The sequence below is a fragment of the Dreissena polymorpha genome, chromosome 5 (genome assembly GCF_020536995.1).
Source record: "Dreissena polymorpha isolate Duluth1 chromosome 5, UMN_Dpol_1.0, whole genome shotgun sequence".
In the NCBI taxonomy this organism is placed as follows: Eukaryota; Metazoa; Mollusca; class Bivalvia; order Myida; family Dreissenidae; genus Dreissena; species Dreissena polymorpha.
Window position 1 is genome coordinate 81988220 of NC_068359.1, and position 15383 is coordinate 82003602.

General features: G+C 38.3%; 1 long non-coding RNA gene across 2 annotated transcripts; it reads left to right on the forward strand.

The window, feature by feature from the left end:
• The first annotated feature begins 176 nt into the window (after positions 1 to 176).
• Positions 177 to 11151, forward strand: LOC127882020 (uncharacterized). Of its 2 annotated transcripts, XR_008050376.1 has the most exons (3): positions 177 to 424; positions 570 to 739; positions 1073 to 11151. It is a non-coding gene; the product is annotated as an uncharacterized LOC127882020 (long non-coding RNA). The 2 variants fall into 2 exon arrangements; XR_008050375.1 differs by having other exon boundaries at positions 177 to 739.
• Positions 11152 to 15383: the final 4232 nt, after the last annotated feature.

A 15383-nucleotide genomic window follows, 5' to 3' on the forward strand; every position in this document is an offset into this window, starting at 1 on the left:
ATAAAAACATGTTTTCAGTAATCCAGAAATACACAACTTTAAACTGTTACCATTTTTAGCCGGATTTTTTTCGAAAAAATCTCGGCTTATAGATTGATGTTGTCGGGCGGGCGGGGGGGGCGGGGGGGGCGGGCGGGGGGGGCGGGCGGGCGGGCGGCGTGCTCGAAAATGTTAAAGTTCTTATTTCATGGTATAACTTTGGTATGCTTGGACCTAGAGTCTTCAAACTTGACATGAAGGTTGGCCAGGATTAACAGATGACCACTGGTCATTTCAAGGTCATTCATTTGAAGGTCAAGGTCACTGTGACCTTCAATATAAAAAATGTTAAAGTTGTTATAACTTTGGTATGCTTGGACCTAGAGTCTTGAAACTTGACATGAAGGTTGGCCATAACTAGTAAGTAACCACTGGACATTTCAAGGTCATTCATTTGAAGGTCAAGGTCACTGTGACCTTGAATGTAAAAATGTTAAAGTTGTTATAACTTTGGTATGCTTGGACCTAGAGTCTTGAAACTTGACATGAAGGTTGGCCAGAACTAGTAAGTAACCACTTGACATTTCAAGGTCATTCATTTGAAGGTCAAGGTCACTGTGACCTTGAATGTAAAAATGTTAAAGTTCTTATTTCATGTTATAACTTTGGTATGCTTGTACCTAGAGTCTTCAAACTTGAAATAAAGATTGGCCAGTACTAGAAGATGACCACTGGTCATTTCAATGTCATTCATTTGAAGGTCAAGGTCACTGTGACCTTAAATGTTAAAATGTTAAAATTGTTATAACTTTGGTATGCTTGGACATAGAGTCTTCAAACTTGACATGAAGGTTTGCAAGCACACTTAGATGACCACTGGTCATTTCAAGGTCATTCATTCTAAGGTCAAGGTCACTGTGACCTTGAATGTAAAAATGTTAAAGTTCTTATAACTTTGGTAGGTAAAAATGTTAAAGTTCTTATTCCATGTTATAACTTTGGTATGCTTGTACCTAGAGTCTTCAAACTTGACATAAAGGTTGGCCAGTACTAGAAGATCACCACTGCTCATTTCAATGTCATTCATTTGAAGGTCAAGGTCACTGTGACCTTCAATGTTAAAATGTTAAAATTTTTATATGCATTCAAAACATAACACAAGGTTTGCTCATGCCTTGAAAAGTACTTACATTTCATTTTGACCTTTGAACAATATTTCAGTAATTTAAGTATTGCATTGACAAAAACACGAAAGGTACTTTCCTGTCATTTAAATCAAAAATCCGGCTTCAATGCGGTCATCTCCGACCGCGGAACTCTTGTTTCTTTTGTTTCACTAAATTCTTAGAAGATTCTGAGATTGTTCAATAATGCAATGATAATAGAACAATACAAAGTGTAATTAATTAACAGGAATTTTTTTCATTTATTTGCAAATTTCTTTAAACCTTAAAAATGTAATTGTTTGTCTATTAAAATAATATCTAAAAAAGTACTTTAGTGTAAATGTAAACATTCCAGCCTGTTAGATAATCCAAAATAGAATTTAATTTCCTCTTTTCTTAAGTTCCTCTTGTCTCTCCTACCTCCATGTGTTCAATACTTTGCTATAGCAGATCAGTGAACAATGAATTTGCATGAATCCTCAGCAGTTGATTGCTTATAACCCTTTACCACTTAGTAGCAAAGTGAAAATGGCTATGTGCAAACATCATAAAACCAGAACAGCGTGCGAGTAACTCACTGTCTGTTCAGGTTTAATGCTGTTTGCTGCTCATCAGTATCTAAGGTTTGAAGTTGAAGCCTTAAAAACTTGAATCTGGTGAGAAAAGTCCTTAATTAAATTGAACTTTCTAAGGGACAACAATTGCATCAAAATATGTATCTATGTGGTTAAGGGACAAAGCTTGTAATTTCCAGATACAAGAAAAGAAACAAATCTGCACAAAAGCAACCATTTGCATCTCCAAGTTTGCAATTTGTAAACATGGCTGGAGTATAGGGTTTTTCTAGCCATTTTGGGCAAAGGAGTCTGGTCAAATTGGGATATTTTTAATTGATAAAAGTGGTAAATTTTGAAAAAATTTATCGATAAAAAGTACCAAATTGGGATTTTTTTATCAACAAATATTGGCACAACAGGGATTTTCCTGGTCATTTGGGGAAAAAAGCATATAAATTATAGTTATATATTTTGTAGCATGTTTAAAAAATAAAGTTGAGAAATAGAGTCTAATAATCAGAAGTCATAAGTGACTTTCTAATAAAAAATATATATATTTATCTTTTTTTATACGCCCGTTTTTAAAAACGAGACGTATTATAGTTTCACCCTTGGCGGGCGGGGTTTACAGCAGTGTCCACTCTCTAATTCAAATAGTTTTCATCCGATCTTCACCAAACTTGGTGAGAAGTTGTGTCTAGACAATATCTAGGTCAAATTCGAATATGGGTCATGCCGGGTCAAAAACTAGGTCACGGGGTCACTTAGTGCATTTCAAGGATTAAGCATGGTGTCCGCTCTCTAATTGAAGTAGTTTTCACCGATCTTCACCAAATTTGGTCAGAAGTTGTGTCTAGATGATATGTAGGTCAAGTTCAAAAATGGATCATGCCGGGTCAAAAACTAGGTCACAAGGTTACTTAGTGCATTTTAAGCATTTAGCATGGTGTCCACTCTCTAATTGAAGTAGTTTTCATCTGATCTTCACCTAATTTGGTCAGAAGTTGTGTCTAGATGATATGTAGGTCAAGTTCGAATATGGGTCATGCCGGGTCAAAAACGAGGTCACGGGGTCACATAGTGCATTTCAAGCATTAATCATGGTGTCCGCCTCTCTTATTGAATTAGTTTTCATCTGATCTTCACCAAATTTAGTCAGATGTTGCATCCAAATGATATCTAGGTCAAGTTCAAATTTGGGTCATGCCGGGTCAATAACTAGGTCTCGAGGTCACTTAGTGCATTTCAAGCATTGAGCATGGTGTCCAAAACCTTCAAACGGGCGTATCTTGTGACAGTTTGGCACTCTTGTTTGAAATTGGGGGAAAAAAAATTGGTTTGGGATTGAGTCTGTTTGCTTTGGGATCAGGTCCATTTTACGGCCTATTTTACATAGCAGAAAAAACCCTGACTTGAGTTTGGCATTGTGTTGGTCAGTTTAATGTTTTCTTCAAATGCGTTATTGTAAGGTTGGTTCTAATGTTTTGTGCATCCTCTGCAGGAGTGGCTGTCAAGTTGAACTGCAACCATAAATATAATGAAATTAAAACTTGTAGTATCGGATGTGTTTAATACTTTATATTAGCATTACTCGTGATGTCACAATATATCACTATAACAAGAGAACTTTCGAAATTGTAAAATCGTTTCATGTTTGTAAGCTTTTTAATATTCAGGTTTTTAAATTGTCATATATAATAGATATTTTAGAGCATGTTTAATGTTCAGCATTATTGTTTCCTTGCAAAATACATAACTTCAACAAACATGCAAATCTGAAACATTTTTTTATCAATTTTGTCAATTTATGAAGTAGTGAAAAGTTCCCTTTAATGTTATTTAATTATTCTAAATTAGTTTACTTTCAAATTTTCACTGCCATTAAAAACTATGGACATGCAAGAAAGTTTATATGAGCCGCGTTCTGAGAAAACTGGGCATAATGCTTGTGCGTAAAGTATCGTCCCAGATTAGCCTATGCTTTGCACAGGCTTATAAGGGACGACACTTTCCGCTTTTATGGAATTTTTCGTTTAAATGAAGTCTCTTCTTAACAAATATCCAATTTAGGCGGAAAGTGTCGTGCGGACTGCACAGGCTAATCTGGGACGACACTTTACGCACATACATTATGCCCAGTTTTCTCAGAACACTACTCATATTATGATCTTTGCAATACTGATACAAATAGTAGAATTGCATCATTGATTTTTTTGGTTATTTAAAAATTTCAATCATTGAAGGTAATAGATCAACAAAAGTTCCTATCAAGTTAATATCATGTTTTTAAATGAATTATATTGAGCAGTATGGCGAAGATATCTTTATTATCTTGTAAACATTTTATTCCTCTGTTGCTGTCAGTACCTGTTCTTAGTTAAAATTATGCCATCATTTTTGCCAATGACCCAATACCCTTTTTTTCGCATATGCTGAATAAACACTTCATTCGTACATTGTTTTCATTTAAAACCTTATCTGTGTGGATACCATGGTGACCTAATGTTCCTTAGATGGTAGAAGAAAAAAAGCACAATTCCGTAAAACATTTTAATAACTTAAGTTTTTTGTAAAGATCTGATTTCATGATTCTTATAATTTCATGTGAGTGCATGTTTATGCGGTGCTCCTTAAATAAATGCCTCTTGTCCTGAATTTGTGATAAAACTACCAGTTTTTGTTTTTTATGAGCATTTAACATGTGTTGTAAAGCAGTATAATTAGTGTGTTGTTACTATTTGTTATTATTCCATGCCAGATATTTTCATGTGTATTTGCATATCATGTTTTACCTTTATTGATGTTTTAAGATAAAAACAACTGTATTGCATTATTTTTTTTCGTACAGAAAATACCTTTAAAATTCCATGTGTGAACATTCCATTTGTTATTATATTTAAAAGCTAAACACAATTTTTTCATGAGAAAAGTGTTTATCAATGGCATATTAAATGATTGACATAGGGAAAAGCTATAGATGATTCTGGGTTTTGTAACTATAGATGGATCTGGGTTTTGTAACTATAGATTTGAAATATCAGGGTTTTGTAACTATATAAGTATCCGGGTATTGTAACTATATACTGATCCAGGTTTTATTACTCCAGGTTGTGTAACTTGATAGACATCTGGCTTTTGTAAATATAGACATATTTGTGTTTAGTAACTATAGACAGAACAGGGTGTAGTTACTCTAGAAGGATTCGGGTTTTGTACTTATAGATGGATCTGGGTTATGTAACTATAGACGTATCCAGGCTTTGTAATTATAAACGGATCCAGGATTTGCAATGTAAAGTTAAAACTCCTCCCCAGCTATTTGTTAAAGGTTTAATTTTCCATTTATCCAGCATTTTAATGGAAGTCCCTTTTTACCGAAAATCTAGTTTAAGCGGAAAGTGTCTTCCCTGATAAGCCTGTGCAGACTGCACAGGCTAATCTGGGACAACACTTAACGCACATGCATTATGCCCAGTTTTCTTAGAACAAGACACATACCCTTATTGTCCATACATATTACATTGTCTATGCAGCACAGAGAAGCCTTTGGTGTGAATGATTCCTTCAATGAGAGTGCAGATAGGTTCGGGAGGTTTTGTAGGGATCCCTTTTTCCTGAAAGTCTCTCAAAATGTCCCTTAAGTCTGTCAAAATGTCCCTTAAGTTTGTCAAAATGTCCCTTAAGTCTGTCAAATTTTCCCGAAAATTATTTGGCTGTAATATGGGCTGGCCCTTTGTCTTTTTTTAGCGTTAAAAAATGTATGAGCCGTTCTCTGTGAAAAAAGGGGTTTAATGCATCAGGGGCGACACTTTCCTTCTAAACTGGAAAGGTGCTAAGAAGAGACTTTCTGTTAGTGAAAAATACCATAAAAGTGGAAAGTGTTGTCCCTGATCAGCCTGTGCAGGGTAATCTGGGACGACACTTTACACACATGCATTATGCCCCCTTTTCACAGGGCACGGCTCATGTAGTCAATCTGGCTTTGTCCAAACAAGTGTTGCGGGGACATCAGTGTCTGAGACACATTTCTAGTTGTTGTTGAAACAAGGCATGGCGACTATAACCTCACCATGCATAGCAGAATTTCGGAATAACAGGACACAATGGTTCACCTATATGAGATGGTATGCCATTCATATAAACTGGGAAATGTCATTATTGGTGATCAAAAGTTAACAGCGGTATTTGAGGGTATTATTTTATGTTAATTATTGGTCTGGCTGAGACTGCATTTTGAAACAGGGTACCTTAACCCATTTATGCCTAGCATCTAAAAAAAAGGCCTTGGCAAATAGCGTAGACCCAGATGAGTCGCCGCATGATGCGGCGTCTCATCGGGGTCTGCGCTGTTTGCTTAAAGGAATTTCTGTAAGAAATATTCTAAATATAGAAATTAATATACTAGACATCCCTAATTTTGGAAATAAATTGATCCAATTTAGAAGGATGGGTGAGTCAACTAGACATAAATGGGTTAAAAATGTTTTGATATTTCCAATGTGAAAAAGTTTTTTTTACATATTGTGCTTTCCACTTTTCCAGTTGGTTACTTTCACATTTTATCAGTTTATATGATTTGTCCTTATATCTTGTTTAGATACTATGTTACAAAATAAATATTATTCTTGTATAAAGTTTATATTGTGTAAATGCTTGTATTAAAGCACATTTAGAACTGCATTTAAAAATCTGATGTTTTGTTTTTTACCACAGTTTGCTGTTTCCTTGTTTTGTCCTGTGTACTCAGTGATCATTTTCTTCTGCATTTAATTGATGTGTTTTATTGCTGTGAATATGACAGTATTTAAATTAATGCAGGGCTTTTAATGCAATCTTTAGGGTGTTTAAGCAAACAAAAGTCTTTGCCAGACCATTAATGATGCTAAAAATAAATAAAATTCCTGAAGATGATGCATAAATCACTCTGCAAACTAAAATGTCCATTTCAGTTGACAGATGTCATTATAAATTGTTGTTTTGCATTAAACGCAGTTTTGATGAATTTTATTTAGTGGCATTAATAAGCCATTGACCAGCCGTTATTAATAAAGAGTTGAATATTATTTTTTATGCCCCCCTTCGAAGAAGAGGGGGTATATTGCTTTGCACATGTCGGTCGGTCGGTCTGTCGGTCGGTCTGTCGGTTGGTCCGTCCACCAGGTGGTTTCCGGATGATAACTCAAGAACGCTTACGCCTAGGATCATGAAACTTCATAGGTACATTGATCATGACTCGCAGATGACCCCTATTGATTTTGAGGTCACTAGGTCAAAGGTCATGGTCACTGTGACCCAAAATAGTAAAATGGTTTCCGGATGATAATTCAAGAACGCTTATGCCTAGGATCATGAAACTTGATAGGTAGATTGATCATGACTTGCAGATAACCCCTATTGATTTTCAGGTCACTAGGTCAAAGGTCAAGGTCACAGTGACCCGAAATAGTAAAATGGTTTCCGGATGATAACTCAAGAACGCTTATGCCTAGGATCATGAAACTTGATAGGTAGATTGATCATGACTCGCAGATGACCCCAATTGATTTTCAGGTCACTAGGTCAAAGGTCAAGGTCACGGTGACCCGAAATAGTAAAATTGTTTCTGGATGATAACTCAAGAACGCTTATGCCTAGGATCATGAAACTTGATAGGTAGATTGACCATGACTCGCAGATGACCCCTATTGATTTTCAGGTCACAAGGTCAAAGGTCAAGGTCACGGTGATCCGAAATAGTAAAATGGTTTCCGGATGATAACTCAAAAACGCTTATGCCTAGGATCATGAAACTTGATAGGTAGTTTGATCATGACTGGCAGATGACCCCTATTGATTTTCAGGTCAAAGGTCAAGGTCGAGGTGACCCGAAATAGTAAAATGGTTTCCGGATGATAACTCAAGAACGCTTATGCCTAGAATCATGAAACTTCATAGGTACATTTATCATGACTTGCAGATGACCCCTATTGATTTTCAGGTCAAAGGTCAAGGTCACGGTGACCCAAAATAGTAAAATGGTTTCTGGATGATAACTCAAGAATGCTTATGCCTAGGATCATGAAACTTGATAGGTAGATTGATCATGACTCGAAGATGACCCCTATTGATTTTGAGGTCACTCGGTCAAAAGTCAAGGTCACGGTGACCCAAAATAGTAAAATGGTTTCCAGATGATAACTCAAGAACGCTTATGCCTAGTATCATGAAACTTGATAGGTACATTGATCATGACTGGAAGATAACCCCTATTGATTTTCAGATCACTAGGTCAAAGGTCAAGGTCACAGTGACCCGAAATAGTAAAATGGTTTCCCGATGATAACTCAAGAAAGCTTATGGCTAGGATCATGAAACTTCATAGGTACATTGATCATGACTCACAGATGACCCCTATTGATTTTCAGGTCACTAGGTCAAAGGTCAAGGTCACAGTGACAAAAAACATATTTACAAAATGGCTGTCACTACAACTAAGAGCCCATATGGGGGGCATGCATGTTTTACAAACAACCCTTGTTCTTTATTTCATCAGGGTACGAAATTTAAAAAAAACAACCTCTGGAACTGGTATATTAAATAATATTAGGCACCTTGGTGTCAGAGCAGTATCATAGTATAGGTATAATGAAACAGTTTAACCGTCTAAATATCATTATTATGCCCCCCTTCAAAGAAGAGGGGGTATATTGCTTTGCTCATGTCGGTCTGTCGGTCCGTCCACCAGGTGGTTGTCAGACGATAACTCAAGAACGCTTTGGCCTAGGATCATGAAACTACATAGGTACATTGATTATGACTCGCAGATGACCCCTATTGATTTTGAGGTCACTAGGTCAAAGGTCACGGTGACCAGAAATAGTAAAATGGTTTTTGAATGATAACTCAAGAACGCATACGCCTAGGATCATGAAACTTCATGGGTAGATTGATCATGACTTGCAGATGACCCCTATTGATTTTGAGGTCACTAGGTCAAAGGTCAAGGTCACGGTGACCCAAAATAGTAAAATGGTTTCCGGATGATAACTCAAGAACGCATACGCTTAGGATCATGAAACTTCATGGGTAGATTGATCATGACTCGCAGATGATCCCTATTGATTTTGAGGTCACTAGGTCAAAGGTCAAGGTCACGGTGACCCGAAATAGTAAAATGGTTTTCGGATGATAACTCAAGAAGGCATACGCCTAGGATCATGAAACTTCATAGGTAGATTGATCATTACTTGCAGATGACCCCTATTGATTTTGAGGTCACAAGGTCAAAGGTCAAGGTCACGGTGACCCGAAATAGTAAAATGATTTTCGGATGATAACTCAAGAACGCTTTTGCCTAGGATCATGACACTTCATAGGTACATTGATCCTGACCCGCAGATGACCCCTATTGATTTTCAGGTCACTAGGTCAAAGGTCAAGGCCACAGTGACAAAAATCGTATTCACACAATGGCTGCCACTTCAACGGACAGCCCATATGGGGGGCATGCATGTTTTACAAACAGCCCTTGTTTCATATACTTGTCTTGTACGTGGTTTAAAAAAAAGTGTGCTTACTTATGTATGATATGCACTGACATTCATACAAATATGTGATCATTCTTATCGTGCCAATAAATCTACATGTTGTGACTTGAGTATAATTTATGTTTGCCAAAACTCATATTTGTCTCGATTTGAAACATGACCTTTTTGCTTTTGTTATAATACCGGTATGCATTGAACATTTTGAGACTGGTTAGAATGAAATAATTATTTACTCAAAGTAATTTGTGAAAACTGGAATATTATTTCCGATTCTTTCACATTATGTTGATTTTTATGATAACATTGTTGGCAAATACTTTTTCAATGGGGATATACATCATTATGTGTTACAGATGTAGTTGTAACCATTTGACATATACACAGCTAGCAATGCATGTACATGGTATATTGTCTCTTAGATGAGTAGTCCTTTGTTTACAAAACAACGCAAGGCATTTCATGTATTATTATTGTAAATAAAATAATAAAGATCATTACCTTGATGCTCTTTGGTTTATAATGTGTGCCAGTGGCAGTAGTCACAATGTACCAGGGGAAGTAGTCACAATGTGCCAGGGGCAGTAATCACAATTTGCCAGGGGCAGTAATCTTAATGTGCCAAGGGCAGTAATCACAATGTACCAGGGGCAGTAGTCACAATCTGCCAGGGGCAGTAGTCACAAACCTCCTAAACAAAATCTTAACTTAAGTTGTTCTAAATTAAAAATGTCAGTACAAATTTTGCATGCAGAAGGTAATTTTTTCAGCTATGCTTGCAAATGGAGAAAATATTGTTCCAGCAAAATTAAATTTTATTTAAACAATAATTTTAAAATGCCTATTCATGAAACAAGAGAGATTTAAGGATTTTATGACTACGGAATTTTACTGAACTTTTTCTTAAAGGGTATTGCCAATACGCACCCTGGTATGATTTGTCCAGGAATTCTTCCACCTTAGCTTATGCTTTCAAATAAAGTTCTTATGAAGAATCACTGTTTATAGTTTTGCTTGTTGCCTTTTCAATTTATTTAATAAAACAACAGATGCAAAGTCAGCTCAATCTGTCGCTGTTTATTCTCATGAATGTGATATTTTTACAAACAGGGTACTTGTTAAAAGGTTGTTGTGCTTTTTCATGATTACATGTTTGTACATTTATAAGAGGCACATCATGCAAAAATGGATCTTATACCAGATTCAGCCTTCGTAGCTCCAGGCCAGCATGCACAGTATGGTCAGGAGCTACCCTGTCTGCTTGTCAAACAAAGTTTCATGGTCTCATAGGGGGACAGCGTAGCTCCTTACCAGTCTGTGCCAATATGCTGGCTGATCTGGAGCTGCCCTTGTCAAATATGCTCTAAGACACATTTTCCCATGACATGGGTCATAATTATGCAGCTACTTTGTAATGTATGCATACTGGTAATGTTAGATTTGTTTCAAAATAAGTCACTACTCTGATGCCAATTTTTCAAGGACAAAGTAGTTTGCTGTTTTGCTGATTTAATACCTTTACATTGCATATTGTAGTGGCCAAAATACTGTAAACTGACAGAACTTAACTGTTGTTGAGTGCTAAATAGGTTTGTATAGTTTTTGTGTTTGATAGGCTTGCATTGTTTATAATAGACTGAATTGTCTCGATAGTTGCTTTTGGAAGATTTTTTAAATTAAAAAAAACTTTATCATGCAGACAATTATGAAAAAAACAATATTGTATTATTTGTTGCTGATTTTTGTTTACTGTGTTTCAATACATTGTAGTTACAGTGTAGTTTTTCCATGTAATTGATCATTTTGTTACTTGTATTTGTTAAATCATGGTAATTATAAATTTTTAAAATTGCCTTAATGATCTTCAATCATTGTGTTTGTTGATTTATGTTCTTCATAATAAAAGATATATTCCAGTGTTAATAACATTTTTTGCCTCTGTATTCACAACTTCTTGATATTATAAAAGTGACTTATGTTCTTATTTCTGAATGACATGCTTGGATAAAACTTTCTTGTATGTAAATCCATGCTCTTATAAAATTGAAAAAAAAAATTTAAGTAAAAAAAGGTCCATGAGAGAACAAACACCTCATCTCTGTCTAGCCAATATCAAAATTTAATGTCTGTTAAACTCCTTTGCTTATCCGTCGTTCCAATAACAAACACACACACACAAACACACAACAAAAGAAACTTTAAAACTGGACATAAATATCCAGGTATCCCAAGTTTTTTGTAGGCAGTTTTGTGTGTGGAATATTGCTGTTAATTCTTGAGGTCTGAATGGTCTTTCATGTAAGAACAAATGTCAAGCTTGACAGATAGCTATGCATACTAGTAGTCCAGACAGTGGAGCTCTCTGTATTGTCAAGCTTGACAGACAGCTATGCATGGTCCAGACAGTGGAGCTCTCTGTATTGTCAAGCTTGACAGACAGCTATGCATACTAGTAGTCCAGACAGTGGAGCTCTCTGTATTGTCAAGCTTGACAGACAGCTATGCATGGTCCAGACAGTGGAGCTCTCTGTATTGTCAAGCTTGACAGATAGCTATGCATACTAGTAGTCCAGACAGTGGAGCTCTCTGTATTGTCAAGCTTGACAGACAGCTATGCATGGTCCAGACAGTGGAGCTCTCTGTATTGTCAAGCTTGACAGATAGCTATGCATGGTCCAGGCAGTGGAGCTCTCTGTATTGTCAAGCTTGACAGACAGCTATGCATGGTCCAGGCAGTGGAGCTCTCTGTATTGTCAAGCTTGACAGACAGCTATGCATGGTCCAGACAGTGGAGCTCTCTGTATTGTCAAGCTTGACGGACAGCTATGAATGGTCTAGACAGTACAGCCCTATGTATTGCCAAGCTCGACAAATAGCTATGCATGGTCCAGACAGTGGAGCCCTATGTATTACTAAGCTTGACAGATAGCTATGCATTGTCAAGACAGTGGAGCCCTCTGTATTTGCAAGCTTGATAGAAAGCTATGCACGGTACAGACATTGGAGCCCTCTGTATTGACAAGCTTGACAGATAGCTATGAATGGTCCAGACAGTACAGCTCTCGGTGTTGCCAAGCTTGACAGATAGCTATGCATGGTTCAGACAGTGGAGCTCTATGTATTGCCAAGCCTGACAGATATTAAGCCATGGTCCATCCAGTGGAGCCCTCTGTATAGCATAGCTAGACAGGTAGCTATGCATGGTCTAGTCAGTGGAGCCCTCTGTATTTCCAAGCTTGACAGATAGCTATGCATGGTACAGACAGTGGCGCCCTTTGTATTGCCAAGCTTGACAGATAGCTATGCATGGTCCAAACAGTGGAGCTCTATGTATTGCCAAGCTTGATATTAGCTAGCTATGGTCCAGCCAGTGGAGCCCTCTGTTTTGCCAAGCTTGACAGATATCTATGCATGGTCTAGTCAGTGGAGCCCTCTGTATTGCCAAGCTTAATATATAGCTATGCATGGTCCAGACAGTGGAGCCCTCTGTATTGCCAAGCTTTACAGATAGCTATGCATTGTCAAGACAGTGGAGCCCTCTGTATTGCCAAGCTTGACAGATAGCTATGCATGGTCCAGACAGTGGAGCTCTTTCTATTACCAAGTGTATTGCCAAGCTTGATAGATAAATATGCATGGTCCAGACAGTGGAGCCCAATTTATTGACAATCTTGACAGATAGCTATGCATGGTCCAGTCAGTGGAACTCTATTTATTGCCAAGCTTGACAGATAGCTATGCATGGTCCAAACAGTGAAGCCCCATGTATTGCCAATCTTGACAGATGGATATGTATGGTCCAGACAGTGGAGCTTTATGTACTGCCAAGCTTGACACATAGCCATGCATGGTCCAGGAAGTGCAGCCCTATGTATTGCCAAGCTTGACAGATAGCTATGCATGGTCCAGACAGTGTAGCTCTGATATATATTTCCAAGCTTGACAGTTAGCTATGCATGGTCAAGGCAGTAGACTGATATTTATTGTCAAGCTTGACAGATAGCTATGCATGGTCAAGACAGTAGAGCCGTACATATTGCCAAGCATTCCATTTACCTATGCATAGTCCAGCCATTGGAGCCCTCTGTATTGCCAAGCATGACAGATAGCTATGCATGGTCAAGACTATGGAGCCCTATGTATTGCCAAGCTTGACAGATAGCTATGCATGGTCAAGGCAGTGCAGCCCTTTGTATTTCTAAGCCCGACAGATAGCAATGCATGGTCCAGACAGTAGAGCCCTCTGAATTGCGGAGCTTGACAGATAGCTATGCATGATCCAGACAGTGGAGCCCTATGTATTGTAAAGCTTGACAGATAGCTATGCATGGTCCAGACAGTAGAGCCCTTTGTATTGCCAAGCTTGACAGATAGCTATGCATGGTCTAGTCAGTGGAGCTTTGTGTATTGCCAAGCTTGACAGATAGCTAGGCATTGTCCAGACAGTGAAGCCCTATGTATTGCCAAGTTTGACAGACAGCTATGCATGGTATAGACAGTGGAGCCCTATGTATTGCCAAGTTTGACAGACAGCTATGCATGGTCCAGACAGTGGATCTCTATGTATTACCAAGCTTTATAGATAGCTATGCATGGTCCAGACAGTGAAGCCCTATGTATTGCCAAGCTTGACAGACAGCTATGCATGGTCCAGACAGTGAAGCCCTATGTATTGCCAAGCTTGACAGACAGCTATGCATGGTCCAGACAGTGAAGCCCTATGTATTGCCAAGCTTGACAGACAGCTATGCATGGTAGAGACGGTGGAGCCCTATGTATTACCAAGCTTGACAGATAGCTATGCATGGTCCAGACAGTGGAGCCCTATGTGTTGTAAAGCTTTACAGATAGCTACATGGTCCAAACAGTGAAGCCCTATGTATTACCAAGCTTGATAGATAGCTATGCATGGTCCAGACAGTGGAGCTTTATGTATTGCCAAGCTTGACAGATAGCTATGCATGGTCCAGACAGTGAAGCTCTATGTATTGCCAATCTTGAGAAATAGCTATGCATGGTCCAGACAGTAGAGCCATATGTATTGCCAAGCTTGACAGATAGCTATGCATGATCTAGACAGTTGAGCCCTATGTATTGCCAAGCTTGACAGATAGCTATGCATGGTCCAGACAGTCAAGCCCTATGTATTGTCAAGGTTGACAGATAGCTATGCATGGTCCAGACAGTGCAGATTTCTGTATTTCCAAGCTTTACAAATAGCTATGCATGGTCCAGGCAGTGGAGCCCTTCTGTTCTTCCAAGTTTGACAGATAGCTTTGCATTGCCCAGACAGTTGAGCCCATATGTATTTCCAAGTGGAACCCTATTTATTGCCAAGTGTAGCCTGATGTATTTCCAAGTAGAGCCGTATGTATTGCCAAGCTTGATAGATAGCTATGCATGGTCCAGACAGTGCAGCCCTTTGTATTGCCAAGCTTGATAGATAGCTATGCATGGTCCAGACAGTGCAGCCCTATGTATTACCAAGCTTTATAGATAGCTATGCATGGTCCAGACAGTGCAGCCCTATGTATTGCCAAGCTTGACAGATAGCTATGCATGGTCCAGACAGTGGAGCCCTAATTATTGCCAAGTGGAGCACTATGTATTGCCAAGTGGAGCCCTATGTATTGCCAAGTGGAGCGCCATGTATTGCCAAGTGGAGCCCTATGTATTGCAAAGTGGAGCCCTATGTATTGCCAAGTGGATTTCTATGTATAGCCAAGTGGATTCGTATATATTGCCAAGTGGAGCCCTATGTATTGCCAAGTGGATTTCTATGTATAGCCAAGTGGATTCCTATATATTGCCAAGCTTGACAGATAGCTATGCATGAACAAGACTATGGAGCTGTATGTATAGCCAAGCTTGACAGATAGCTTTGCATGGTCCATACAGTGGCGCCCTATGTATTGCAAGCTTGACAGATAGCTACCAGTTTGCATGGTCCAGACAGTGGAGCCCTATGGATTGTAAAGCTGGACAGATAGCTATATACATGGTCCAGGAAATGCAGCCCTTTGTATTTCCAAGCTTGACAGATAGCTATGCATAGTCCAGACAGTAGAGCCCTATGTATTGCCAAGCTTGACAGATAGCTATGCATAGTCCAGACAGTAGAGCCCTCTGTATTGCCAAGCATTACAGATAGCTATGCA